Below are 6002 nucleotides of genomic sequence, written 5' to 3' on the forward strand. Positions count from 1 at the left end.
AATAACTTATCTTCTAGATATTTGTTTCTATGGCATTAGGCAATTTTGCTTTCAAGAAACACTATGTTGTACATATAAACACATCAAATTCCTAGTGGGGAACATCTAAAGAGAAATACAATTTTACCTTCATAAAAAGGTAAGATAAGTTTGCCATTTGTCAGATCCTTGCCCAGCGGCGCAGGAACGCTGTGGGTGCTTGGAATTCACTCCTATTGTCCCCCGGCTGAGTTGCTTTGAAAAAGGTCACATGAGGAGGAAAGGAAGTTTTGACTTTCACATGCCTGTTATTGCTAAGGAAACCACTTCCTTGGTATTCACATATTCAGCTTGTCTCCAGTTTTGGCACTCTGACAAATGACATCGTGCTACTGCATCGAGGAACAAAGAAGGGTGGAGAAGGCTGTTAGATAACTTGACGTGTTTGAAACGCCAGTACAGCTTTTGTAGATCTGCCAAGCTTCAAGTAGGCTCTCTAAGAGCAAGCAGTGTCCTTTGTTAGCTGCAGATGAGATACCTGGAGTTCAGAAATGTGTAAAAAAGGTTCTAGTCTATGCCTCAGCAAGCTCAGGTAGTTCGGAGATTTCCTGGGTCGTAGCAATGGCAATATGCTCACACCACTGTAAATACTGGGAGACAAGTTTTCTAATACTAATGTACCTGTTTATCCTCTGTGTAGAATTTATTTCAGCTTTCAAGTACATACTTGCCTTTCGTTTGGCATTCAGATTTCAGAAACCAAGTATCCTCAGGTGGCATGTGGCGATTTCATTAAAAGCATTCCGATTTTGAACTTCACGTCTGTGGGACTTTTCCCATTTTCCTGACTTTTAACTCAAACAAGGAATTAGAAAGAGTGACAAACTACTGTTGGTTAGGACTGAGAATCTCCACCAACATGTTTTCTTTTATTTTTTTCTTTTTATTCCTACTTTTTTCTTTTTTTTTTTTAAAGAGGATTGAAGCAGAATTTCTTTGAAGTAACATATTTGCAGATCTCAATCTGACAAGAAGAAAATGTATCATAATTAGCCTTATTTCTGCTCTAAGAGGAAAAAAAAAGTCTAGTATGCTTCAGGCTAGGAGTGGGTTTCACTGTAAATATACAATAGCTATTGAGATTACTGGGACCAAGCATGAGGCATGCACAAATCACAGGAATTGAACAGCTAAAGCCCTGCTCAATTTACTGAGAGGCTACCCAGCTTTTGATATGTCAAGATCTATTTGTCTAAACGTTATCTGTAAAAACAACATAATGTAGTGAACTAAGCCTGGGACTGCAGAGGCCAGAAATCAATATTCTAATCTTGGCCCTGCCTCAGATGCATTTGGTGGCCCTGGAGTAGTTGTTTAATCTCCCTGCGTGCTCACCAGAGATAAAACAGTTCAAATATAATAAACTCCACTGAAGAGCCGTGCAGATCAGTTCACAGCTTCTGTATACTTCTCTGAAGACCTGAACTGTTATATAAATGTTACCATTACATGCAGGACTTCTGGAGGTTTGTATCCAGGAAAATACATACCATGTATCTTTGGATGGGAAATTCCAGGTCTATTTTCTAGGAGATGCCCTCGCCCCATGGAGACTTGAAGCACAGCCTGGTGGCAACAAAAAGGCCACTGGGGTGTTTGCCATGATAATGTGGTGGTGGTATGTGTTTTCTTTGTTTTGTTTGTTTGTTTGTTTCTGTTTTTGTTCCCCCCCGCCTTCCCCAATGTGTTAAAACAATAAATAGAATTATTTAAGAAATGGTAAAGGTGCTTTCTTTCAGGGAGTGTCCTCATTTTCATTCTGTTTGTGGCAGAAATAGACCATACTTCGACAGAAGTTATTTGCTTAATTCAGAAATAACAGAGAGAAGGACCTATGGCCTGTTTATTTGGGAAGTAAGACTAGATAATAATTGTGATTCCTTCTGGAAAACATGCTGGGTTTCGTGTTCCACCCATTTTCCCTAATATCATCATTTCTAAGTGATTATCTTACTACAGGCTTAGCTGAGCTGCACTCATTCCCATTCTTAGAAGGGTTAGCTGAGGTGAGACAAAAGACAGGTAAGAACTCCTGCGTGAGGACACAATAACCCTTTTCAGCTTTTAAAAAACAAACCCAATGAAATAATAAAAAAAAAAAATCAACCGACTAACACCACCACAAATTATCTACTATAATTTAAGAAAGGAGAGAAATCCTGGCTGCATCCCTCTTCCACGCAGCAAATGAGTTCCAAGTACAGAGGAGAGTACCTACGTCCCTGCAAATTGTGAACTTTTCTAGCCTGAAAGAGAAGCAGTTTGTTAATTATTCTAGAAATTTGTTTTATGAGCTGACATTTGGAAATTGCTAAGAAAAAGCATGTACTAAAACAATAGGGTGTCCATTTACTGGTATGTATATTTTACAATCACTTTGACTCCCATATTAGTCAGCCCTCGTGGTGATGTTGTAAAACAGTTGTTAGCGCATGCTGTGGCTGGCAGGTGATAGCTACAACTGAACCTAGAGAAGGTTTTGGGCACCATCAAAATAAGCTTGAAATACAATTTGTGTTGAGTGGGGAGGCAGTAGGGGAAGCAGCGCGGGGGGGTGATGTGCTCCTGGCAGCCGGGGTTGCTAAGCAGGCAGGCTGCTATGCCGCTAGGCAGGCAGCACTGGGCAGAGCCATTAAGTCTGGAAGAGGCTGAGTATTTAATAAGCTGCATGCTACCATGCATTTACATAGCTTAAGTTGTAGTAAAGCCGTAGCAGTAAAGGGTCAAAAGTGCAGGGCTGGAGGGCTAAAGCCCACGCAGACCGCATCGGAACCCATCCTGTCCCCAGCGGAAAAGGACTTAGGGAGGAACTGCAAGAAAACAAGCCTCACTCCAACCAAGGAGAATTTTAAAGGCCAAAAGGCAAGAATGTTAAAAGTAATTGAAGTTAAAGCACATGTGACCAGCTCTGGCAAAGCTCATTTACACAAAGGCTGCGGGGTATCTACATGCCCCCAGTAAACCAAGCGAAAAGAGTGCAGTGGAAAGGAAAATGAGATTCCTCTCCTTCGTGGTTTACACGTCTAGAACAAAATGACTCTTTGCTCACCCTGTCTGTGTGATCTTAAGATTCGTTTATGTGAATCATTTGACACTTTCATTTCCCAGTGTGCACATTTAACTATTTCACTGGGCATCATCTTGTCCCCGACGCTGCCGGCGAGCAGAGCCCTGTGTGACGCCGTGGCTGCCGGCAGCAGCTCCTGTCCCCTCGCTGCTCCGTCCCTCCTCAGCAAAGGCTGTTCGAGCACCCGCGGAGCTACCGGCTTCGGACAGGCGAGCCCATCTCTGATTTCACTTCCTCTAGTGTAATCACGGACTTCAGTGACTGCGCTTTTCTGTTATACTGACGTAACCAAGACTGAAATCTGTCCCACAGCAAATATTTATCAGAGCATATCAAAGGAAAAGCAGACCAGAAGAGAAACAAGCAAAACAGCAAGTGCCATTAAACTTTGCCAAGAGAGATTTCAAAGTCAATAAAAAACACCCCAGAGACACAGAGCTAAAATGCAGGACAAAGTAGAACACTGAAAAACATAACCCCAAATTTCCAAACACTGATGTCCTACAGAACAATTTTTTATTACTTATAATTTGCAAAGATTAAGAAGAAAAACCTGCACAGAAGCAACGATATATTAGCAAAGTCAATGATCACGGTTCTGCTGCTTTTTTTAACATCGTGGCTACCTGCTCGGGTCAGAGACCCTTTCTAGCGAGCAGTAAGAAAGAAACAGGACAACATCCACAACTGGCTCTCTGAATGATATATAATAACGGGATGCCGCACTTTAATTAGATAATTAAAACTCTGTTGCTGCTTTGCTACATGCCAAGGACACTCTGTTTCTTGGCAACAGACCTCTAATTTTCCTTTGATATCCAGGTCACAGCCATTTGGATTAGAGGCTCATTTCCAGCAGCAGTGCACGGCAGTGGCACACAACTTCTCGTCCTGCTGTCAGTATCCCCCTGCAGCTCAGTGTGTTTCAACAATATTTATAAAAGCTGTTAAATGCTAAAGCCATTATAAAGAGCAGTTTGTCAATATTCCCAGGGGTCAAGGGACATGTAAGCATATTAAAAAATTAGTTAGCCCTGTGCAACACCAGCAACTTCTTACATCAGCAGCAACAAAGTCTCATCCTGCTCCAGCTGAAGAACGTGACAAAAAGGGTAAAGAGAAGGAAAACAACTGTTTTATCTCCAGCTTCTTCCAAAGATAGGTCTGCGCCATTACTGACCATCTGCTGTCAACCCCCCTTCTCATAGAAGGGGAACACTGTCCTAGAAGAAGTGTACCTAATTACTTGTGGAAATTGCTTTGGAGGAGCCCAGACTGGTCAGGGGGCTGGAGAAGCCAACAGCCCTGACCGCTGGCACCCGTGCTTGGCCTGAGCTGCTGTCCTTTGAATGGCAGAGCAAGCTCCACACAGCCTGGACATTATCCAACACCATCAATCCGTATGCAAGGGACAGTTCCTCATTCCCAGCCCCATGTGAACTGGAAAGGCATAACATCACGCATGTTTTTGAAAACCAGATGCTTTTTCATAAGACAGGAATATTGAGCATGCTAGCAAGGAGCGGGTGAGACAGAACAAACCATACAGACCAGATGGTAGTCACACTGCTTAATGCACTGTTGGAAGGTGCCCAGCTAGGCTGGTGATGAGTGCTAGAACAACCTATATAGGATAACACACTTTGTTAAGTGTCAGCAATTTATTGCATTATATTCCTGACAACAGATGAGGTGAATTAACCACAGCAACCATTTACCATTCCTTTGGACAGCTCTGAGATCCTATCTGTACTGCTGCTGTGGTTGACTGTGCCTTCTGAGCAGACACGAACTTGTTCAAAGCTACCAAAAGCCAACTGTCCAGGAGAGCACAGTGCCAAACCCTGGCCGACAAACCGCCCGGCGGGTGCAATGCTTTATGCCTGCTGCTACGCTAACCATCGGGTTTTGGTCAACTGGGAACAGGCTTGAATGCACTAAGAGAACATAACAAAAGCAGAGCCTGACAAAGATGACACACCAAGTGTTGTGGTAATACTGCGTTAAATGCTCGTCCCTCCAGCTACTTCAAGCAAATGAATAGTTACTAGGAATGTGCCCTCTACAGAGTCTAATAAATCTAATAAAACAGGTATAAGACAATAGATTTGTACTCATTTTCTTTTGTGTATAACCTACATTCATGCCCATGTATCACCATTTAGCTCTAAAAAAATCACATTTGATTCTTTTTCTTTAGAAAGAATAATTGAGCAACTTCATCAAAACAATGCTGCAGAGTGAGATTTGGCAGAACTTGAGGAGATCATATTTCCTGTTGCCTGTCCTGAATTTGATCTAGCACTGGGGACAGGTGAGGTAAACAAAGCAGAATCTTGACAACAAAAACCTGGATTACCTTGATATGCTAGAAATGAAGCTAAAACAATAACTGCTTTTTTTTCAGAGAACACTCTGGCCCTGTTAGATTGGCATCTCACGCACAGAAAGAGAAATTAATTATTTTTTACTCAGAATACTACTTCTCTCTACAGATGAGCACATCTTAAACACTGTTATTGTTTCATAAACTGCTAGTGATCAGATAGTAGCCGTCTTCTACATTACCTTCTGTGCAACAAAGCATGCAAATACTCCATGGTTATGTTTTGCATGAGCCACCTACTTGTGAACCATCACTGTCCCCATCCAGCCATCTGGAACGTCTAATAAACCATGGATCAAAGTAGAGAGCAGGTTAGACAACTTGGCAACCTGACCCTTCTGTCTGAGCCAGCCCAATATTGTTGTTGCGACGCAGGTATGAGTAGTTTCAATTTTTGCTATGTTTATTCTGGTTATCTTGTAAGGGGGAACATTCCACAGTACAATGGCATGCAATTATAGCATACAATCTGTCCTCAGGGGAAATCTAGTCACCAGCTGAAATCCATAA

This window comes from Columba livia, chromosome 3, assembly GCF_036013475.1.
Source record: "Columba livia isolate bColLiv1 breed racing homer chromosome 3, bColLiv1.pat.W.v2, whole genome shotgun sequence".
Lineage (NCBI taxonomy): Eukaryota > Metazoa > Chordata > Aves > Columbiformes > Columbidae > Columba > Columba livia.